The sequence below is a fragment of the Ceratotherium simum genome, chromosome 1, assembly GCF_057802395.1.
Source record: "Ceratotherium simum simum isolate JZ-2026a chromosome 1, ASM5780239v1, whole genome shotgun sequence".
In the NCBI taxonomy this organism is placed as follows: Eukaryota; Metazoa; Chordata; class Mammalia; order Perissodactyla; family Rhinocerotidae; genus Ceratotherium; species Ceratotherium simum.
Window position 1 is genome coordinate 28,610,679 of NC_141900.1, and position 25,196 is coordinate 28,635,874.

General features: G+C 37.6%; 1 long non-coding RNA gene and 1 pseudogene across 3 annotated transcripts in view; both read left to right on the top strand.

Annotated features, from left to right (window-relative positions):
* Window positions 1–25,196, top strand: part of LOC147918167 (uncharacterized) — a 50,033-nt gene that overhangs the window by 5,608 nt on the left and 19,229 nt on the right. The window contains exon 3 of one of the 3 annotated variants that reach the window (XR_015555640.1): window positions 3–4,256. The exons of 1 other annotated variant lie outside the window; for it this stretch is intronic. This is a non-coding gene — a long non-coding RNA (uncharacterized LOC147918167). Of the gene's footprint in view, window positions 1–2; window positions 4,257–25,196 lie in introns of those variants that run through there. One more of the 3 variants, XR_015555632.1, reaches the window with a different exon arrangement.
* On the top strand, window positions 6,702–7,221 carry LOC101388335 (dynein light chain 1, cytoplasmic pseudogene; annotated as a pseudogene).

Genomic DNA, 25,196 nt, shown 5'->3' on the forward strand with positions numbered 1-25,196 from the left:
AGAGTGTGATGGGAGTGGCGTGTAACTTCCCAAGCTAGCCTTCCAATCTGGCCCTCCTCATACCTGGAGACCTCCATGCTCTGAAGAAGCCCAGGAGGTGCGATGCCGTGAAGAGAGGAGCCCAGCCGCTCCAGCCTCCAGCGTCTCAGCTGAGGCCTTCGTGAGTCCCCTTGGAGCACCTGCCTCAGCTGCGGTACCTGCCGGCTACAGTCCCATCAGTGAACCTGATGAACCAGCAGAACTGCCCGGTCAACCCAAAGAATCATGAGATTTATTCTAGTGACTGTTTTCCCATTTACTGTCCAGTTGGACTTATTTTTTGGAGTAGTTTGTTCAAGATTTCCAAATACCACCCTTCTAAACTATAAATGGAAAAGAGCCCAATTATACTGCGTACTTACATATTGTTTCATGAAAGCCTCAAACAAGAAAATATATGGGAAGATGATCTTTGAACTATGTAATTCTATCCAAATATAAAGTTATAAAACAAAAGATGGAAGACTTATTCATAAGAATTTTTCTGAGGAAGCCCAATGCATTAGAGAAACTGCTGGAGGAGGAGGGTGACACTCTTCAGGCCCTACTCAAGGTGGTGGCTAGATTACAGGTTTAAAGATTCCTGGGTGAAACGCTTGGAATCAGAGGTTCAAACATATTTTTAGGATTTTATAAAGTTAATATGATACATATACTAAGTGCCTTTAATATATATTCCGTAAAACCTGTTAATATTCACATTAACTTCTAAAGGAGTCAGGATCGCATTCACTAGAGAATACTCAAGTTTCCCAAGCCTGGTGATGGATTGGAGTTCAGAGAAGAGAAGCTAGGGCTTATCTGAATTGCTCTGCAGAATAAAGAGAGAACAATTTGAATTGGTTAAGTAGCATGGATTGGACAAGAAAAGTAGAGAAATGTATAAGGGAAGGAAGGAACCTGATGGCACTTACTTTGTGGAAAGGGGAAATGGAAATGTCCTCACTGCTACCCTCTAGTGGTGATGTAGCCTAGAGGACTTTGCAGGACTGACATGTCAATGAGTCTTCAAGGTGGTTTTTGTGGATTGTGCAATGTAAAGCCCAGCTTTGTCTCTCTCATGCAAATTCCAGGAAAGTCCACATTACTAAGGCATTTGTACATGAATTCTTTGAGAAGGGGTAGGGGTGCAGGGTACAGAAAGAGAAGCAGAGCTTTATATCCAAGTTGATATATGTTAAAAATATAGGCATTATAGGGGCTGGCCGGGTGGCATAGTAGTTAAGTTCACACTCTCTGCTTCGGCCGCCTGGTTCATGGGTTCGGATCCTGGGCACGGACCTATGCACAGCTTGTCAAGCCATGGCAGGTGTCCCACATAAAATGGAGGATGATGGGCACAGATGTTAGCTTGGGGCCAATCTTCCTCAGGAAAAAGAGGAGGATTGGCAACAGATGTTAGCTCAGTGCTAACCTTCCTCACCAAAAAAATAATATATATATATAGGCATTATAGATATTACATGCATACACAGGAGCTGGGGGACAAAGGACATCTGATGTGTTTCAGTCATTATTATCATATGTGCTGAAGTGCAAGGTTTGTTATGATTTTCAAAGAGCCCCATAATTTTTTAATGTGCTAATGCCAAACTAATGGGAGAAAGCTTTGGGAAGTTTTGCTGTTATCTGTTTGCCAGCAGAAAAAGAATAGATTAATTTCAATAGGGATATGTAAAGTACAATGGCAAAAATTAAAAATTACTCTTAATGATAATAGTTCAAAACCCTGAGATTTACCTTTATCTATAGATATTTTGAAAAAGATCAATAGGTGGGCCTCATCTCAGACAAATTAAATCAGAATCTTGAGGGAAGGGGATGGCTCTTGCGTTTTTTAAAGCTTCCCAGATGATTGTAATATATAGCTTGCGTTGAGAACTACTGCTTTTAAAGGATAGTGGATTTTATTTTTTTTTTTTAATTTTATTTGTTTATTTATTTTTCCCCAAAGCCCCAGTGGATAGTTGTATGTCATAGCTGCACATCCTTCTAGTTGCTGTATGTGGGATGCGGCCTCAGCATGGCCGGAGTAGCGGTGCGTTGATGCGCGCCCGGGATCCGAATGCGGGCCGCCAGTAGCGGAGCGTGCGCACTCACTGCTAAGCCACGGGGCCAGCCCGGGATACTGGATTTTAACGTCAGAATTACAAGACCCAAAGACATGAAAGAGGCACTTGGGAATTAGTGTAGACTTTTCTCTGAAGCTTCAGCCAAAGGCATCAGCAAAATGGTTGCCATCATCAGAAATGACTTTTGAAGAAAAAGGTAAAAGACACAGATTTACTCTGTTCAAAATGGTAGTGTACCTGCATGTGGAATATGGGGTACAATTCTGGTCATTGTGCAAAATGTATAACAGAGTTAGAGAGGCACAGCAAATCAAAGAAAAAGAGATCAATCATTTCAATCTAGATGATTGAAGAGGGAAATCAAGAAAGGTTAGAGCCTCTTACTGAAGAATATGAACTTGAAATATCCACTCAAATCTGGTAAACTAAAACTAAAGAGCTTTTTGGATACATGGAAAAGACATGCTTAAAAAAAAAAATAACAGGATATAGTACGTTTATGGATTTGTACATCTCATATTGGGATGAAGGATGCTAAGTCTTCACCAACATCAGTTTTCTCCCCTTTTGGGCCAGTAGCTCGACCACAGTTGCCAACTTCTCTTACAGTTATATGTGGCCCTGTGACCCAGCTCCACCTAGTGAAAATGTGCTGCTTCCAGGCCTAGCACAAAGGAATTCTGGTGTGTACACCTTTGTGGCTGACAGGGATGGAGACAACAGGTCCACTCCAGAGGCCCCATGGCTTGAAGATAGCAGAACCATTGGGTGGGTTCCATCAGGAGGATTTCCTGGATGACCATGTGTGGAATTCTGCTTTCCCCTACCAAGACCACTTTCCTTGGACAGTTTTGTAAATGAGGGGTAAAATATATATTATGTTTGAGCTATATTATATTTTTGTTTTTTGATCTTTATTTGTTAAAGTAGTCAATATTATCTTAACTAATACAAGGTAGCAAGAGGTACTTCTGTACAGGAGAAACTAATCTTAATAAAATATAGTCCCTCCCTATCCATTCCACATCAGTGATCCTGGTTCCATTTGTCTTTTGAAATAGCAGGACAGGTAAGTCTGAGTCCCTCGTGGAGCCCACAAAAGGCCATGCTCACCTCTTCTCCAGTTTCTGTTCTTCCTTGATCTGGCAAGGTTGTCCCCTCATCTCTATCCATTCATGCATTTCTCAAGGCCAAGCTCAAGGCCCATTCATCATGATGAGACCTTTTCCTGTTTTGAAGCCACTATTATTCTCAATTATTATTTGAGAATCTTATTATTAATTTGACATTTATTTACATTATTATTTGATTATTTGGTTAACTGTTTCAGGACTGAATTCTTAGAATGATGCAACGATCGTTTCATTTTTCTTGCAGTCCTATCAGTATCTACTGCACATAGTGAATGCTCAAACCAACAGACATTAAATGCATTACTTAGTGAGAAGTCTTCAGGTTAAAAATGTGAATAATGCAAAAAATACATTAGGTTATTTTGTAGAGGACATCTGTAAGGGGGGAATAAGAGCATTGTTTCGTTGAGATTAAGGAATCCTCATGTATAATGATACAATTTTTAACTCATAAATTTTATATTTAATATAGTACCAAGGCACTCTATTAAGTATTTTATCTATTTTTAATCTCAATTAATCCTTCTGACAGTCTTGTCATGTAACTATTGTTTTGTCCATTTTATAAATGAAAAAATAGAGATCCAGGAAAGTTATTTAAATTTCTTAAGTTATCTAAATTTCTTACTTAACCAGTAAATGACAAGAGAGAATTCAAATCTAACTCAATCTGAATCTTATACCTACTGCTTTCCTCACCTATATTAAAATATCTTCCATTTCTAATTGGTAAAGACAGTTCCTGCCAAAGAATGTGTAGACTCATGGGATGGTACATCTTGTGGCCACTTTCATAACTCGGACTATCCATCAAGTAGATTGGAAGTGTATATATTTTCTTTAACAAGCTAACCAAAATGTATAATTGAAAAATGACATGTAGTATGTTAACTGTCGAAGAAATATTCCATGCAGCCAAAGAGAAGAAAAAAATAAGGATATTGAAAAAAAATGTAATGAAAACATTTCTCATTATTCTGATTTTATAGGATAATTTAATAAAAAATTGTCTTTATCATTATCAATTTATCATGTTTTATTTGCATTTAGGGCTAGGTGTCTTTGCCTCAAATGATAGGGCAAGAATTTTATTGTTCACCATTTCAGGAGCCATTTGGGGCATGTTTAATTTTATTCCAACCAAGCTCTAGACTTGCCAGGTTAATTATTAATGAGTAAGTGGGGGATGGAAAGGATTTTATATAATTCTGCCTGAGGCTCCCCATCTCTTACCCTATTCGACTCACTGCTCATATAAAAAGATCAGTGTCTGCTGTTGGCAGATGGTCCATAACCTGCCTATAATAGTAATACTTCATGTTTTCTAATGGCCTTCTTTGCAGGGATCTCAAATTTTGAAAACCGACAACCATACAATACTGCAATAACCATCACAGGTCTGTTTTACATATGGTTAAACTACAGAAATGAATCAATGATCCATAACTCTTGAGTCATTTACACTTGCCACTAGAGGAGTTTAATTTTTCACACATTTTATTCTCATCATCCATCACATAAAACCAAAGATATACCAATCATAGATTGAAAATCTGAGCTCTTCAAAGAAAAAAAGTAATCGTATCAGTCTAATAAATGACACTCCAAGATAGATAATCATGGTCTTTTATTGATTTCCTTGCAATTCTTGGCAGGAAATGGTGGCTATTTTTAATCATAGATGGTAAAATACTCAAGCAGAAGCTGTTAGAGAGATTTTCCCCAGAGGAAAGGCTTCTTCTGAAGAGAATAATATAGTTTCTTTCTAGGCATCTTGTACGTTTCATTCCATTCTCAAATGTATCCTGAGGAAAGATGACCATCTGGCACCAGAAGCAATATCGTACCTTACAGCTCACCAATTTGCTTTGGGTGGCCAAGAAGCCCCTCTTGGAATCATCTTTCATGCCTACCTGCCTGCCTTACCAGCTAGTGATGATCTGGCTTTGCTCAGTGGGGCAGGCTGCCTTCATCCCGCAACCAGTTTGAGCACCTACTATGTGCTGATGCTAGAAACACAGTGATATACAAAGGAGACCAAATTCCTGTTCTTAAAAAGTGTAGAGTATAGTGGAAGAGATATTTTAAAAAGTAATTACAGGTCTCTTACTTTAAAAATGGCAAGCTAGCTTATTTGGACAAGTCTCCTTGTTAAAAAAAAACTAAGAAGTTGGTCAAAATACATTTAAAAGAATATTAAGGTGCATCAAAGAGCTGACAATACAGTGAAGTATTACCAGGCCAAAACTGAAGGGAAATGAGAACCAGCAAACTGCTTTTGTGCTGAGAGCATTTGCACATTCAGAAAAATTTCAACTTTCCTTTCAACAACCTTGTTGAGGGAGGGGAACTAAAATAAAAGCGCAGAGTCTGCAAGTGATGCAGGGTCTGACATGAGATCCTCCCAATAAGCTGGGACGGCAAAGGGCCACAGGGCATGGGTGAACTGGAAGAGGATCACTTCTTTCTTTAAATTGCCCAAGTTATGCAGGAAAACTTAAGTCTCAAACTTTACGTTTCCACTGTTAAAGTGGCCTGTTAGTACTTCTGGGTGAAAGGCAAAAGCAAATGAAAGTCTTATATGGAGGATGGTACTTTCACTCTTGACCTCTATAAATTTCTGCTCTTTCTGAGAATGAGGAAGTCATATGCCGAGATTTAAGGTTGTTTCAGGGGAGCTGGTGAAATGCAGCTCAAGATTGGAATAGCTCATGGGAAGAATGGGAGAAGAAACTAAAGAGAGTGAAATTAAAAAAAAACACCACTACCGCCGCCAACACTGAGCAGCTGAAGCAGTCCAACGGATCCTTGAGCCAGAGATTCTAACAACTGTCTAAGATCTTTCTGGGCAAAGTGTGGTCCTTGGAACTTCCACATCAGCACCATCTAAGAGCTTATGAAAAAACAGACTCTCTAGCTTAACCCCAAACCTACTGAATCAGAATCTGCATTTTAACAAATTCCCCTGGTGATTCGTATGCACATTATAGATTGAAATAATGAATGAGAATAATGAAGCCTGAACTAGATCGGTGGGAAAGGAGAAGGACTGATGGAAATGTAGATGCTGTACATTCTGATTGTAGAGGACACAGGTTGGCTAACAGACTCTGTAGTTTCTAACTTAAGCACCTGGAAACATAGTGCTTCAACGTGCTTTCAAATCCCATGGCGTACACAAAGCCAATCAGGGAAGGGAAATGGTATTACACAACTTTTTTTTTTCCTACTTGATGCTTTGGCTTAGAGAATGTGGGCATTTAGACAGAAAATCCATTTGATTATAGTGGAGGTGTAACTGAAATTCAATATCTTGAGTCTGGAACCAGTAATCATCCTGCTGAGCATAATGTTAGATAGAGTCTTTTCCAGGTGTGATGAACAAGGCTAAATATGAAAAAGAATTCTATCCCGCGGGAGACTGTTGCGGTTGGCCAGCTCCTGCTCCACAGTAACCATGTGAGACTGAAAAGCCGTGATAAAGAATGCAGATGTGTCAGAGGAGATGCAACAGGACTTGGTAGAGTGCGCTCCTCAGGTGCTGCAAATATACAGCATAGATAACGTTGCCACTCATGTGGATAAGGCGTTTGACAAGAAGTACAATCCCACCAGGCATCACATTATGAGGAGGGACTTCGGTAGTTACATGACACATGGAACCAAATACTTTATCTACTTCTACCTCGGTCAAGTGGCCATTCACCTGTTCACATCTGGCTAAAAGCATGGACTATGCCACGCACACAGTGATCCATCCAAAAACAAGGACTACAGCCTAAATTCCAAATACTAGAAACTGAAATCTTCAGTCTTGCTAAGGGAACATCTTGATCTTTGGACCTTTATTGTGTTGCTTTGTACAGGGCAGTCTCTCCACTAGTTGGTTGTAGTTATAAAATGATTAGCAAAATAAATAAGAAATATATATATATATATAATTTAAGTGTGTTTTAAAAATTAAGAATATTTGTACTACCCTGATAAACTTTAATATTACTTTAAGCATGAAGATGTGCTATGAAAATCTTTCACAAAGGTTTTTTTACTATTTATTATTTCTTTGACAATACTGTTCTATAATTTGTTCATAAAACATTAATTAGCGCACATAGAGCCAATATAAAACAAATTAAAATTAAACACAAACAAAAGGTGGGAAGTGAACAAATCCTTGAGTTAAACAAAGGGAGACATATTTGTCTTGAGATTTGAGTTTTGGCAAGAAGCTTTGGGAAGCTTTAGGAATCCTTATCCAGGTATAGGTCAGGATAAAATGGTGATCACATGTCCATTTCCTCTTCCAGTAGTGACTAAGATGACAAGCCAACTACTGGAGGACTGAATGTGGCCCACAGATGTTTTGTCTTCCTCACACAGTCATTTTTTTTAGTTGGGAGATTTCCCATTAAAAAATTTAGATTTCTTGCTTCCTTGGAAAAAATGAAACTGACAGCACTGAGCCCATTCCTGCCTGGCAACAATGGACTGTAGTAGAGTAGCAGCTTTCTCCTTTAGACCTGCTCCCACTTGACTTCCTAGTTGATGTTCCCATCCTGCCTCCTGTAGACATTTTGTATTTGACCACTCTACAGTCTCTACTTCTTATCGGGAGAGGACACAATCTTTCTACCATTTAGAGATAACTAGCTAGGGCTTATGAAATTCATAATTGATTTTAGACCTGTCAACTGAACTACCTTTTTAGAAGATGGGGAACAAGATGTGCAATTTATTATAGACTTCAGCCACGTTTTCCTCTTTGCATCTCCACTGATTCTTGCTGTTGATTTTCCTTTGAGCACATTGGTGTGTGTGCCTGAATTGTAAGTAGTGACAGGTTGAACTTCCTCTGCACCTGCATGTGTCAGAGTTGCAAATAACAATCACATAGGCAGAATAATAATGATGGCAATATAAAGGGAGAAGTCTTCCTCCTAACTTAGTGTCTGGAGATTTTTTTGTAATGAATCTCTTCTTTAGCTAGAAAGAACATTTCCCTCTCAAAATAATGTCTAGTAAATGTCATGTGTGGACTTACATTCCATGTAACTATTCCCATTTCTAAAAATCTGTTTGAGGTCAAGAATTGACATTGGCTTGTCTTCTTTTATGAACCCTTGTCTCTGGAGTTCATAAATTCTCCAGGACTTATTAACTTTTGGAAGAAGTTAGCAATATTTTAAAATGCCTTATAGATAATTTGGTAGATTAACATGCCATACATCTGACCATAAATTTGATATTAAAATAAAATTCTATTTAACCTTTAAGGCCCACAATCCATTTTTAACTTGTTTCAGAAAAAATCTGGCCCAAGTCAGAAATATGAGTCACTTGAGACACCCTCCTTTCCTGAAGGTTGTTAAATTATATACTCTAAAATCTCTAGCACAAATATGCCTTTCCTGACTTATTTCCTCCTTGTCCCTTACATGAATATTTTTCCCTTCCAAGATGCCTCTCATCTTACCTCTTTTCTTTGCCGATGCTCAGGCATCCCCAGGTCTTGTGTTCTCATCCCCATCCCAGTCTGTCCAAATCCTACCCAAGCTTCAGAGACCTTCTCAAATGCATACCCCCCATGAAAACATCCCTGCCTATTACTTTCTGAATCAATCATTTGGTATATATCATGTGCTAGATTGAAATATCATTCATCTCATTAAGTAAATGTTTTAATCCCTTTAGCAATATGCTTACAAAAGAAATGGACTGTATCCTATTTTTTTTTTTTTTTTTTTTTAGCCACTAAATTGCTTTCCATGAGAAAGACTCTATAAATACCCATTGACAGCCTGGTTCTGAGATCTAATTGCTTAAATCAAAGATCCTACACCATCAAATTTTCTCTCCAGAGAAAATCTTTCCTATTGGCAGAAAAACATACTTCTATTCCTGGTATGTTTTTTAAAACTCCTCTCTTGACCTCATTTCTCCCTCTAACTATAGCCCATTTCTCTGCTCCCCTTGGTAGCTGAACTGATGCTCTCACCCAGTTTTCATGGATTTGAATGTTCAGCCTATATGATATCGAATAGTTACATCAATCTTAACATATCCAAAATCAATTCTGATCTCCATTCCTGACCCAAAACACCTCTCCTGCCATTTTCTACAACTCATTTAACAGTAACTTCATCTCTCTAGTTGTTAAGGCCAGATGTCTTAGGATTATTTTTGACTGTCTCTCTTATATCCAATATCCAATCCAGTGGCAAATCTTATTGTGTCAAACTCCAAAATTTATCTGGACTCCAAAGACTTTTCACTTCCCACACTGCTCCTATAATTACTCAATCATCTTCTGCTTGGATTATTGCAATAGCCTTCTATCAGCTCTGCCAGCTTCCACCCTTGCCCAGCTTCAGTCTGTTCTCTACACACTAAGTAGCCAGAATGTTGCTATCAGATCATGTCACTTCTCTGCCTCACACTCGTCCAGTGACTTCCCATCTCAATCAAAGGAAAAGCTGAAGAATCTCCAAAGGCCTACAAAGTCCTATGTGATCTTAACCCAAACCTCTTTATCCCCTAGTACTCTCTCCTTTGCTCATATCCTTCCAGCCACATTGGCCAACTTGTTTTTCAAACTTACCAGCCTTGCTTATGCCTCAAGGGCTTTGCACTTATCATTCCCTGGTGCAGTCTTCCTTCCTGTCTCCACACAGCTCCCTGCCCTTAGGTGCTCCAGTGTCACCTTTTTAGTGAGACCTTACATGAATGTGAACAGTCTCTTTAAAATGGCAATCTCTACCGACCTCAGCACTCCTTATTATCCTCAATTACTTAATTTTTCTTTACATCACTCATCCATATCTGCTATACTGTAGATTTTACTTATTTTGTTTTCCCAACTAGAATGTGTACTCCATTAGAGCAGAGCAGGGTTTGTTTTTTGTGTGTGTGTGCTGTTTGCTGATTTATCCCTAATGCCCAGAACAGTGGCAGGCACATAATAGTTATTTAATTCAATATTTTCTGAACATAAGAGTGGCTAAATGAATGAACGAATGACTAACAGATTAACATTATCTATTGCAAAACTAGATTATAGATGAAATACAATTATAATACATTTCTTATGGTAAATTCAGAGGGAAATTCCCATGCTATCTTGGGATGATGCAAACCACTTTTTGGGCCTTAGGTACCACATACACACTGAACTTCTTACAAATTTTTTCTCTACCCCTCACCGTTTCCTTGAGCTTTACATTCACCTGTCCGATGAACAATTCATAATAAAGGTCCTCAGGCACTGTAGACTCAGTGTGCCCCAGATCTCATTGTATCCCCCTCAAACCTACTCACTGTGTTATGCTAACTACCTCATAAATGGCAACACTTCTTGCCCAAGCCAGATACGTGGCAGTTTTCCTAGAATCCTCCTTCATCTGGCATAAGCACATCTCAGCACTCTAATGATAAGAATTGCAGAGATAGCCCCAGCTTTTCCTCATCTTTCCAAGAAACGATGGCAAGATAATTTTTGAGAGAGAAATTTGTGGTTTTTTTGTTTTCCTCTGCTCTTTTACACCAAGCAGGAGAGTAGACCTGTAAGTGTTTTCTTGCCACAGGAATTTTTTCAGTGTTCAAAGTAGAAGGTGAGTGCTTCCCAAGGGCAGAAGAAGTGGTAGCATATGAGAGACACAGAACCAAGACATTAAAACAGATAGTTATAGGGTACATGGTGCTCCCAGGGAGGTCTGTCCTAGGCATAGTGGTGTTCACACCTTCCAAAACGCCACACTCGTCAATTAAGACTTTGGAAATGGAAAATCCCCAGACTCCAAGGAAGGCTGTATGCAGACTAGGACAATGGCACTCTTAATGACACCAAGAGGACCAATGACCAGTGACCTCCCTTGTTGCTGCAGAGGATCTTGAATAGTAGCAAACATATGGAGCCCTGAATTCCAAAAATGACAGAGATTGACTGTTCCACCAGCCCAGCAGAATGGAGGCTCTCTCGGCTTTAAATTCATATAAAGAAAATAAATATTGGGGCTGGGCTGGTGGTGTAGTGGTTAAGCTCACGTGCTCCACTTAACAGTGGCCCGGGGTTTGCAGGTTCGGATCCTGGGCGCAGACCTACGTACTGCTTATCAAGCCATGCTGTGGGAGGCATCCCACATATAAAGTAGAGGAAGATGGGCACAGATGTTAGCCCAGGGCCACTCTTCCTCAGCAAAAAGAGGAGGATTGGCAACAGGTGTTAGCTCAGGGCTAATCTTCCTCACCAAAAAAAAAGAAAAATATCTATGATATTTCAGCATTTGTAGTGTGAGATTTATATTACTTACTCAATCATCTTTCTCTCTCTCTCTATTAAGAAACAAAGCACCAGTATGACTAACATTTAAGATAAGGGCTTTTCTGAACCACCAAAGAATTAAAAAAAAAAAAAAACTCCGAAGCTCCAAGGACTGCAATTTTTCATTATATCTTTTAACCTTGAGAAAGTACAGTCTCTCTTTTCATCTCTCATTTCTCTTTTATCAAATAACATTCAATAAGTATAGTTGTCCACTGACACAAAACAGAGTTCTGCACAAAACAGCATCAACTCACTTAGGGTCACAATCTTTTCAAGAATCTAAAATGTCAGGGAAGCAATGAAGTAGAGAGACGAGGAGCTGGCAGCATGGCCAAGGTGACTGATAAAGGGAGGAAATGAGGAGCTTGGGCAAATGAGTCTTGACTCAACAATATAGATGCAGCCATTTTGATTAACGGGCTTTTTTAATGCAGCCTAAATCCGAAAATTATAACAATTCTTATTACCCAGAATTATGAGAAGCAGATATCCTCTACCCTTACCTCACTGCCCCCCACCCCTGTAGATAAAGGGGAAGGCAGGAGTTGATTGTGGAGGACAGACAGGGTGGAAGTAGGTACTAATAGCTACACAAACTGTATTTAACTAAGATTTATATGGTTACCGCTTATCTCTAAAAGACCATCAGTCATTCTAAGCAAGGTATGTATTGTCTGAGAAGTCCTTTTTTGTATTACATAATCTACTTTTCAAATTCTCTTACTTATTTCTTAAAATTGAAGTTTTACTAATTTCAATTTATAAAAATAGTTGCATGCTTATTAATGGTATTTAGATTTTTATTTGAAACTCTGAATGGCAGACATATTCTCCTATTTTTAGGCTTCCTGATTATGCTGACTTTGCGTGATTAGAAATAAATATAGGACTCTGGATGGGGAAGGATTGTAAAAATGGCTATTTTGCCTTTTGAAGAGTGCTTGTCAGTTCTTTTGCAGACTATTCTCAATTTTGGTTTAACACTTTCTCATGATTAGATTTGGGCTATACATTTTTGGCAAGAACACCACAGAAATGATGTGCCTTTCTCAAGGCCCTTTTGTTCTGAGATCCAGACTGCATAGAAAATTCCCAACAAATGTTCTCTCATTTTAGTGACTAAAAGACTTTCCTTGGTTTTCTTTCTTAACTGGTCTACACCTCATTTTCTTCCTCTGCAAAATTTGATACCAGTTCTTCCTTTCTCATACAGCTGTTGTGATGATTAAAGAAGGTTATATTTATTAAATATGTAGGACAGTACCTAGCACATAGTAAACTCTTAATAAATAGTAGCAGTTATTAATATTCATTAATAAAATACAAATGGTTAATATGTATTATGCATTTACCATGCTTTCATTATTTAACCTGTTTAAACCACTGAACAACTCCATCAAATAGAAATTCACCATTAGAGTACTAGAGTAATAATGATACAGGCAAGATCTACTGATGGATGCTGAAATTAGTGGGTGAAAGTTTGAGAAGACACAAGATGTTTGAATAGTCTCAATGTGTCTCTCCCAAGATATTTATTAATTCCAAAGGGGAAAAACAGTAACTCTACAATGGAGAAACCCAGCAAATACCACTGTAACTAAAGGATCAAGGTTAACATCACATAACATACTAACATCATGTATTGCCTGATCTAATGCAGTAAGAACAGCAATCATTTGTGGCACTCTGTCCAAAAGGAGGTGGTCTAGTGGTTAAGATTCGGTGCTGTCACTAGCTCAGCCTGGGTTCATTTTCCAGTGGGGGAACCACACTACCAGTCTATCAGTTGTCATACTGTGGTGGCTGTGTGTTGCTGTGATGCTGAAAGCTATGCCACCAGTATTTCAAATACCAGCAGGGTCACCCATAGTGGACAGGTTTTAGTGGAGCTTCCAGACTAAGGCAGATGGAAAGCCCTGGCCACCCACTTCCAAAAAATTTGGTCATAAAAATCCTATGACTAGTAGCAGAGCATTGTCTGATATGTTGCCAGGAGATGAAAGGATGGCACAAAAGACCAGGCAGGGTTCTGCTCTGCTGTATACAGGGTCGCTAGGAGTTGGAATCAACTTGATGGCACTAACAACAACATCCAAAAGGAATAACCTCAATCTAACTATGAAAAAACATCAAACATATCCAAATTGACTTACATTCTGCAAAATATCCAGCCAATGCTCTTCACAAGTATGAAGGTCGGGGCCAGCTTGGTGGCATAGTGGTTAAGTTCGCATACTCTGCTTCGGCTGCCCGGGGTTCGTAGGTTCGGATCCTGGGCACGGACCTACACACCACTTATCAAGCCATGCTGTGGTGGCATCTCACATAAAGTAGAGGAAGATGGACATGGATGTTAACCTGGGGCCGGTCTTCCTCAGCAAAAAGAGGAGGATTGGCAATGGATGTTAGCTCAGGGCTAATCTTCCTCACATAAAAAAAAAAGTATCAAGGTCATAGAAGACAAGAAAAGACTGAAGAATTGTTACAGATTGGAGGAAATTAAGGAAACATGAAAACTACTGTGTGGGATCCTAGATGAATGTTGCACCAGAAAATGGATGATAGTGGAAAAACTGGTGAAATCTGTATAAAATCTGTAGTTTAGTTAATAGTATTGTACAAATGTTAATTTCTTAGTTTTGATAAATACAGTGGTTATGTAAGATGTAAACACTAGAAGAAGCTGAGTGAAGAGCATACAAGAGCTCTTTCTCTATTACCTTCATGACTTATCTGTAAGTCTAAAATTATTCCAAAATAAAAACGATTTAAAAAAATTTAGTAGGTACTACCATTTGCAAATGAGGAAATGAAGTAAAGTATGTTAAGGTCACACAGCTAGTAAGTGTAAGAGATGAAATTGTAATCCTCTGTAATACAATTACAGAGGATTATACTGCCTCTTAGTAAAATAGATATACATTGATGCATAATGATAATTTGGGAAGATTGTAAAACTTTCTTAGGGACTAACCCAGTGGTAAAAAAAATATGTTTATTTTTATACTTCATTATTTTTTCTCGTTATATTAGTAACGCCTTTTAGTATAAGAGGTCTTGGTTCAAAGACACCTAACTATGTAAAATTACAGCCTCTACCTCCACTCCTAGCACCTCCACTCTCTCCTTACCTCTTTTTCTTTTTCTTCTTAACACATTTTTACTAATACACACACACACATTTTTACTAATTTTGTTTCTCTTCATCTCTATGCCTTAGAATATGAGCTCTATGAAGACAGGGATTTAGGTATATTTTATCGTCAGTTCCTAGGGTAGAGTAAGTGATCAATTTCCTAAATGAATAAATGAATGAATGAAGAGTCCCCACCCTCATGGGGATGCAAGGATTCTAATTTTTAAATGGGATGGCCAGGGAAGACTTCACTGAGAAGATGATATTTAGGCAAAGATCTGAAGGAGGTGAGGGAGCAAGCCGTGCATATAATTGAAGAAAGAGAATCTAGGCCAGGGAAAGCAATTAAAAAATCCTGTGTCAGCAGGCTGTCTTGCTTATTCTAGAGTACCAAGTAGGCCAGTATAGTTAGGGCAGACAGAGCAAGTGGTAGAGGCAGTGAGAGATGTAGTGAGAAAGACAATGGGGGCTGCAGGCACACAGCTGTTGGATTATAAAGACTTTCCTCTGGGTGAGATGGGAATCTACTGGAGGATTGTGAGCTAAGGAGTGACATTATTTGACTTAAGTTTGTACAAGATCACTCTGGCTGCTGTGTATAGATTCTAGTGAGCAAAATTGGAAGTAGGGAGACCAGTTAGAAGCTACTCCAAAAATCCAGGCAAAATATTATGGTAGCATGGACCAGTCTTGAAGCAGAAGTGGTAAGAAGTGGTGCCTAGAGGTGTCTATACACAGTTACCAGTGTATAGTCAGTGTTCAATAATGTTCTTCTCCTATAGTCTTCTCCCATGTCCCAGACAGTCCCTGTTTGACTTTCAAGGCAATTCTGGTACTTCTATCACTGCCTCTATCCTAGAATATGTCTTCTGATTCCTTCCTTGAGCAATCATATCTCTTTCCCTAGGACTCAAATCCAGGGAAATCATCTTCACACTTTTAATTTCCTTTCCACAACTTCCATCTAAATCTCCCTCATATTATAAAGACCTAACACAGACATACTTTTCACAGGAGAACGTGCCTTTCCCCATCCTTAAAACAATCTTATCCCCATCTGCAGAAACTCTACCCAAAGAAACACCCTCTCCTAGGTTACCCTGTTTAGGTGTTTCAACTCTCTGACGGTCCTTGTGTGTCTACCATTGTGGTAGCTGTGCTGTGCAAGGCATAAAAGAATAATAACCATACTAGAAGGGGTTCAATTTTCTTTTTAGTATGAAAACTTTTTTCAACAAATCTGCAAGCACTCCCTCCACTCCCCCCACCCACATACCCACAAGAGTGTTCTACTTTTGTTATCTCTGATGGTGGCTCTATTATAATAACTCATAGCCTATAGACCTTAAATTATGGATCCAAACAATCATTCTTGTTTTATAGATGAGTAAACAGGAGTATTCAGTCCCACTGGGTTAAGGGCTTTGGATGCAGAGCCAAAACTCATAGAAGAGAGTGTTTGCCAAGTTATTCATGGAAATGGGCACCTCAAGGGTAGAAGTAGCAGTAAAGTAGACAGTGAAAGTCCTTCTTTAGTGGATCTTACATTCTTGGAGGTAAGAATTGTTACTCACAAGTAAATATATAATTAACCAGAAACATATAGATCTTTGTCAAATGCCAGGAAGTAAACACACAGGAAAAGGAGATGGAGTAACTAGAGGATCTAGTACTATGAGAATATGTCTCTGAAGAGGTGACGTTTGAGCTAAAACCCAAGGGTTGAAAATGTGAAGACTGGAGGGAAAAGTATTTGATTCAGAAAAAAAAATCTAAGTCTAAAGATCAGAAAATAGCAAAGAGTTTGGTTGGTTTAAGGAACAGAAAAATAGGCAAGCTGTATGACTGGAAAGGAGGCTGTGAGGGACAGAGTCTGAGATGAGGTAGTGGGAATTAGGTAGAAGCCAGATCACGCAAGGCCCTTTAGGCCAAGGCAAGGAATTTGGATTTTATTCCAAGAGCAATGGGAAGCCATTAGAGGCTATTAATTATAAGAGTAATGTAGTCTGATTCATCCAACTGTGTGGAGAAGAATTTCAAAAGTACTAAGAGTAGAATTGTTTTATTCTTCTTTTCATCCCTAATCCTTGTAGTATATTGACCAGAGAATGAATTATAATGACTTTGGGCTCAAAAAACTATTATAATTGGAAGCTTACAGGCAAGCAAGGGGAGAAGGCTAGAATGATCCATGTGGAAGTGTATTAGAATTGGAGACATCAGTATGAACTCATGTTTAGCTTAATATGGATACAGATACATACATACAGAATTATTTATAGATATGTATATACATAGGTAGAATACACATGTATTTCATTGTGCTATCAGAAGAGAGAGTTTAGAAGCAACAATATTCGAGTGCAATGAGGACACCTAACACCCAGTTCTTGGTTTCTTACACCATTCTTCAATTAAAAAAACCAGGGATCCTTGGAAAAGTGACTGATTCTAGGCCTGAGACAGTGAACCTACAAGATGAGTCTAGAGCATCTTGTAGTGTCAGAAAGTAAGAAAGTGCTGAAAAAAAAGAAAGAAAGCCTAGAATGATGGGATATGTCAAAAGGACATAGGAACCTACTGAAAGAGCTCCCAATGGCCGTAGGTGGAACAATTTGAACAAAATAAAGTAGCATTGGATTATAATTCAAAGTGTAAAATAAATATCCACAAGTCCATACAGATTGATATAAATGAATGAAAAATTGAAGAAATAAATGGAGGAGAAGAGACAAATCTCTCATGCAGAAGAATTCCAAACAATTTATGTGGATGCTCTCCCTCAAGGAGATGCAGCATAACTCCACTCCTTATATATGGGCTGCACAAAGTAACCTCCTTCCAAAGAGTATAGTATGGAAAGGGGGTAAAAGGAGTCACAGTGGAGAAATCTGCAAACATCACCTCAGCTACATATTCAAGGTTGACATTAACAATGATAAGTCATGTTGGTTGTGTGTACACTTCATACGATATGACGAAAATGGCACTTTGTGGTGTTCCTCCCCAAAACCTCAGTCTAATCATGAGAAAAATTTGGGGCAAATCACAATTGAGGGACATTGCCGACAAAATATTGACCATTACTCCTCAGAACTGCCAAGGTCATCAAAAACAAGGAAAATAGGAGAAACTGTCACAGCCACGAGAAACCAAAGAGGCGTGATGAATACACGTAATTTGGTATCCTGGATGAGATCTTGGAACAGAAAAAGGACATCAAGTAAAAACAGAGAAAATCTGAATAAAGTGTGGACTTTAGTTAACAATAATGTATCAATATTGGTTCTTTATTTGTGACCAATGTACCATACTAATGGTTTCAGATCAGGAGGCAAATGGAAGTAGCTCAGGGCTCAGCAACCTTTTTGTGTGATTGTGCTCACTGAGTCCCTGGCACCTACAGTGGTGACTGGCACATAGTAAACACACTTTAAGTACGTGGGGAATCCTTGAATATGGGAAGCAGGATAGCATAATGGTTATGCACGTATACTTTGGAATCACATATCCGGATTTGGTTCCACATTTTCCACTTAATAACTGTATCATCATTTGGAAAGTTTCTTATCCTCCTTTGGCTCATGCAATATAATGTATCCATTTCAACCCAGTTTTCTTATTTGCTAAATAGATACAATATTAGTGATTAATCTAGTTATTGTGAAAATTAGGCAAAATAATGCATGTAAAACAATCAGTACAATGTCTGGAGCATATGAAGTGATGAAAAAATAATAGTACCATGAAAATTCAATCAATAGAGAATTAAACTGTCCTAGGATTTGTATCCTTTCTCCTATTTCTGTCTCCTAGTATTAAAACAGAGACATGCTCTGTGTGAAAATCCCAGATTATTCTCCAGACTGCCATTACTTATGGGAGAACACTGTGAAGCCTCACCCCTCCCACCCCATGGGATTCCAAACGAGGAGCCCACTGAGGACAGAGATGGATGATTGTCTAGATTACAGGACCCTGGAGTGGAGAGCAAAAGACGATGAAAGGAAATTGGAGCTAGATGAACTTATCTGCTCGTTTTTTACATGGCATTGAAAGTACTTTTTACCTTCCTTTTGCCCAACTCCTATGCACATTCATAAAGTATCCTAGAAAATACCATTAGCAATAAAGGTAACAGTATTTTGGAGGTTGAATTCACCTTTTATATCAAAAAATATATGCAAATGGCTCAGTGGCCCCTATGTTAGAATGTATTCTTTAAAGTAAGAGATACATCAAGGGTTCTGCTAAAAGTAAAGGATAAAATATAATCTCATTTATTTCTGGAGTCAAATATTAATATATAAAATATAAAAAATAAATTACACAACTTTTAACTTCTATGATGAAAACTTTTCTGAGAAACTTGTTAATTAAATTAGTGTTTCAATTAAAATTTTGTAGTTTTAGTGATTTTCAATTTAACTTTTTTGTTACTGACTGAACAAACAATTAAGAAAGCTTTCTAATTATTTGAATATATATAAGTGGAAATTTCACATTAGGAATACATTGTACTTAGTTTGTAAAAAATATATAATATATATATACAAGAGGCTTTACTTCAATTTTTTTTGTGTGTGAGGAAGATCAGCCCTGAGCTGACATCTGTTGCCAGTCCTCCTCTTTTTGCTGAGGAAGATTGGCCCTGGGCTAACATCCGTCCCATCTTCCTCTACTTTATATGTGAGACACCTGCCACAGCATGGCTTGATAAGCTGTGTGTAGGTCCGCACCTGGGATCGGAACCTGCAAACTCAGGCCACTGAAGTGGGTGTGTGAACTTAACCCTATGCCACTGGCTGACCCCCAAGGCTTTACTAGAATTTTTGAGGGAGTCTATATGCATAACTGTACTTCCTACTAATTATTCCTACATTTAGAGCATGAAAAATCGTTAATACAACCAAAAAGCCTTTTGTGATGTCAACAGTATTTTTCTAGACCTAAGATTTAGTTACTAAGTCTCTTAACACCAGCTGTGTGGAATTACTAATTTTACTTTTTTAAAGACTTTGTATTTAGACAGGATATTTTAAAAAGCAAAAAAAAAAAAAAGTCATACTATCGATTCCTATGATTCCACACATTCAAAATAGCTTTATTTTCCTTAGTGAGACTGTTTTTAAAGAGGATTGGAGGAATAATTATTCTTCTCATGGTGTACATTCAGTACAAGCAGGTAAGACTATGATACATGGTTCTCACTAATCTCTTTATATTCTCCTTGGAACAGATGAGTGTATTATCTTGCTCTTAATACTATATATGGATTGTGAAATAAGCAATCCTTTAATGTAAAATATGTTTGTTTTATCCCGATAAAATTCCTTTAGATAACTATTTATAAAAAGAAATTAGAATATATGATACTCTTCCAGTTAGTCTTAGTAAGGAAACCTGTTCAATAAATAGATAATCCTATATAATTAATTCTAGAGTTCACACATATCACATTCAATGAATACCAAATATAACATAATTAACTTTTCAAATGTATTGTTTTCTAAAAGCATATAGTTACTTAAACATGGCTATGTCAGAAATATTAATTATTCTTTTACTTAAGTATATAACAGAAATGTAGTTAAATGAGAAAATGAACAAAGATGTTATCAAATAATTTGCCTGTTTATTTGCGGGTTGTAAGTAGATATGACGTATACTTTTTAACACTATATTTTGCACGTAATATCAGTTTTAGAAGTCTGATTTCCTGACTATTTACAGTCACATTTCAAACCAGTTTGAATGCAGCTCTAGATTAAGTGACCACAATTTATCTTATGGATTTGGGTAACTACTCTGTAATTTGTGTCTTGTTGCCCTTGTGAAGAGCTTAGGTAGTTTTCAATATTTTTATGTCATACATTTATTTACAAGTAGAAAAAGCGATAATTAAAAGAAGAAATAAAAAACAAAAGAGAAGGGAAAATAGTATATGGCCATAAGACACTGTGCCCTTCTAATCAAGAAACCGTGACCCATTCTGCACTCAGAAATCCACTCCTTGAATGTATGGAAATAAATTACCCTGCTGGGACTCATGGCACAGTTGAGGTAAAGGCGGGGAACAGCAGCAACAGAGAGATGGTATAACCTAGTGCTTCAGTGCAAAGGTTTAAAACCCAGCCCTGCTCTGTGCCCTGTGCAATCTGCTGAGCAGTAGTGATAGCTAACCTACCTAGGGCACTTACAATGGGCCACGTGCTGTTCTAAGCACTATATCATTTAAGCTTCACAACAGATTTATCTTGTGGAATAGGACATTGAGCTTATTTTGCTTCTCCATGTCCTCTTCAGTAGTGGAGTTGAGATTTTATCTCAGGTAGTCCATCTCCAGAGCCCACGCTCTTAACCACAAATCTACATCCCTTTAAGCTTCAGTTTACACCCATACAAAATGATGGCATGGGTGGGTATAACTGCGCACCCTGTCTACTGTCACAATATAATAAATTTAAGTATGGCTAAATGGATGTCAAAAGCCTTTCACATAATGATTTTCAGGTAAGTGTTGATAATTGCTAAGGTGGCGACAGACTAGCTACAGTGTCTGGAATCATAAAATGGAGTTTTAGATATTATCTTGTTTTTATTAAATTTAGATTTCCAAATAGGATAAATCAGACCTAATCTTGACAGAGAAGATACTTCCCAGGACTATTGATTATGTTAATTAAATAAACTAATTTTGAAATATCAACTCCATTCGGTAGTGCATAGAATTTTGACTTTTGAAAAAGACTTAAGGAATATTTAGTATGCAATAAAGGATTCAAAAAATAATTATCCAAATTAGCAAGTTCAGGAATCAGTTTTAGGTGTTGATTGGCCCTGACAATAATGTTCTAGCACAGAATTTACTTGGTTGATAGCCTGGTAGTGCCCCAGTGAACCCACAGCTTCTCAACTCATATATAATATTGGTTGTTATATAAATGTTGGATATCACAGGCTTCCACACTAGGCGACAGCTTGGTGACCTGCAGAGAGCAGTGGTCTGGGAGGCCATAGACTTATCCTTTAGGCACAGTTTGCATACCTTTGGGTAATTCACTAACCCTTGTTAAGCCTCTGCATTAATAGCTATAAAGTGTTTTCTGTAAAGAAAGATGTTGTTAGCACCTTGATATGCCAGGAACTGTGCAAGGCAGGCTTGATTTGTGTCCTTAATGTGTAGAGAAATTTACAATCTCACGTACTGAGGAGCTTACACTATTTTGGTGAATGTATACTGTGAGGGGAAGTTGAGGAAGGAAGGGGCAACAATGAACCAGATACCAATGGACTGACTCTATGTCTAAAAACAGTGATTATATATGACATGTTATATTTTCAGGTCAATAGATGGTGTTTGGTTGTCTAGGGTCCAGAAGTTAGCATACCTGAACTGAATGATCTCCTAGATCTCCAATTAAATATTTACACCAGTGTTTCAGTGCTGTGCAGCTTAGAGAATTCTTGCTGTGTTCCCCCCACTACTTTCACAGATAATTCTTTCTTTGTGTGTAAAACCGCTGCTACTCATTTCAAGTTTCTTCGCATATATGTAATCTCCATAGAGAGCAGCCATATCTAGACACTGAATTAAAAAACACATTGTATTAGCTAAAGAAAAAAATATAGCTTTTCAAAAGTTTTATTAATATGGCTGACTTTCAGGAGCTGCTTTGAAAAATGACATGAGACTATCATAACTTAAGTTGCTCATAAGATTCAGGTATACTACATATAAGTTCCTCAAACTTGATTAAAATTATTACTTATTTTTTAGCCAATGGTATTTCATCCATTGCTTTCTACTACTTTGTCACTTTTATAGGAATTTTGGAGGTAATTCATGGGAAGGAAAACAAAGAGGCAAAGACTTTCTAAAGAAAAGCCAAATAAAATTATTTGGCAATTAAAAAGAAAACTGTTGTACTTAAAAAAAAATCCATGGTTTTAAAAAATGTCACATGTATACTTCTAAATTTGGATAATCAGGAAAATTGTCCACCTGCTGGAAATCATTTCCTTTTAGGCATTTTGCAGATTGTTGCCCCATCGTGTAGCAGCTCCCCCTACATTGTGCCACTGTTCTATTGAACGGGGGGAGCTAGACGTTTGCTGAGTTATGGCACCATGACAGTCTTTAATTAACAGAAGCATATCCTAGGTTAACATAAACATTTGTGGGCCGGCCCCATGGCTTGGCGGTTGAGTGCGCGCGCTCCGCTGCTGGCAGCCCGGGTTCGGATCCCGGACGTGCACGGACGCGCTGTTTCTCCGGCCATGCTGAGGCCGCGTCCCACGTACAGCAACTAGAAGGATGTGCAACTATGATGTACAACTATCTACTGGGGCTTTGGGGGAAAAAATAAATAAATAAAATTTAAAAAGAAAACATAAACATCTGCTTTTAATTTATGGATATATACAACTTTCAAGTGGAATAAACAGCTTTGATTGTCAACACACAAAAACAAATAAGTTAAATTTTAAAGACACAATACCTAATGTAACTAGATTACTGAACTAGTTTTCTCAGGTGTGTTTATCCACTAATAATAGAACCTTCACGTGCCTTGAATAATTTACTATTAAATCGTTCATATGCTAAACCAACCATAAAATTGCTCCTTTCCTTACTATCAAATGACAACATTGATTTATAGTGACATATGAGTTCAACTAGGGAGATAAGTATTCCTAGGAATAAAGATACTTTGGCCTGCATTGGCAAAATAAAACTTTGAATTAAAAATGAAATGAAAAATATTGTTATTTTTACCACGTATGCTTTTCTTTGTGTACTCTTATTTAGCTAGTGAAAATGTCCTATACATAACTGTGTTTCAAACTTTTGTAGGAAAAAAATTTGAGGGCGGGGAAGGACAGATAAAGATACACACATACTTATATAAATTTCAGACTTATTATTCTTTACCTTTCAATTTTTAGTAATGTTTATAAAAAATAATTTATGCAATTTTGGCAGACAGCTCGAATCAGGTGGTTTCATGAACGTATGACCCATACAATCTCAAAGGGCTCTGTGTTTAGAAGAATCTTGTTCTTGGTTTAATCTTGTTGTCACCATCTTGAAATTCTTTTAACATTTGGATAAGGGGCTTCACGTTTTCATTTTGCACTGAGCCTTGCAAATTATGTAGCTGGTACTCTTCAGATGTTCGTTACATCTGTAATTGTAGTATTGCCTGTATTAGTAAAAGAACTGTAATTGATTTAACATTGTGAATAAACTATTAGGTGGTTTGCCAGTCCCTTTAGTGGGAGAACTGCCCACTCGGGATTGGGCTCTAGAAATCATATTGCTGCTTTGAGACCCTGGCCAAAGCTGACTGTTCCCCTCCTCTCACTTTCCCTAGATTTGACTGTTTCAGCTCTTCCTGGGATTATATGTGTTATCCCAGAAACTAATTAATTCTCGTTTAGCTTAACCAAGCCTGTGCAGATTTCAGTTAAATTCAATCAATGAGATTTAACCAATATGCACATCATAAATAGGAATTTGATTAAAATAAATAATGGAAACTCATTAAATACAATATAGTGCCATACTAAGAAGAATGCGATAGAGCTATAAATACTGTCAGAAAAGACAACGTGTCAGGGTTTTTTTAAAACAGTTTGCAAGACAATATGTGGGACAATGTCTCCTTTTTGTTGTATTTTTAAAAATACATTTAAATGTGAAAAGACTTTGGCAGATATATATTCAAACTGTTAATAGAGATGGTTATAGGAGGTGGAGATATATATATGTATATATGGACTTATATATAGAAGTTGGCAAAAGAATTTCTATTTCTACAGGACAAATTTTTGCTTTATTTAAATGGTTTTACCAAAAATGTTTCTTTTTTAATTAGAGAAAATTTAAGAATGATATTCCTAACAATATAAATTATGTCTGAATTAATATGACTTCCCTTTTTAAGGAAATCCATCCACATTTTGGAAAATATTTGGTCATTTTCTGAATAAATATTTTATTTATTTATTTATTTATTTTGTGAGGAAGATCATCCCTGAGCTAACATCCATGCCAATCCTCCTCTTTTTGCTGACGAAGATCAGCCCTGAGCTAACATCTATTGCCAATCCTCCTCCTTTTTTTTTCCCTTTTTCTCCCCAAAGCCCCAGTAGATAGTTGTATGTCGTAGTTGCACATCCTGCTAGTTCCTGTATGTGGGACGCCACCTCAGCATGGCCGGACAAGCGGTGCTTCTGTGTGTGCCCGGGATCCGAACCAGGCCGCCAATAGCGGAGAGCATGCACTTAACTGCTAAGCCATGGGGCCAGCCCCTAAATAAGCATTTTAAATTGTGAGCTAGTAGAGTTAGTAAGTGAACAAATGCAATCATCTATTAAATATTTCTCTCTAGATCATGTTAATTATCCAACTAGTTTATATTTATGAAAATTAATTCATATGTTTGTGAAATATACAGACTCTTTAAGGTTTAAATATAGCTCACAGC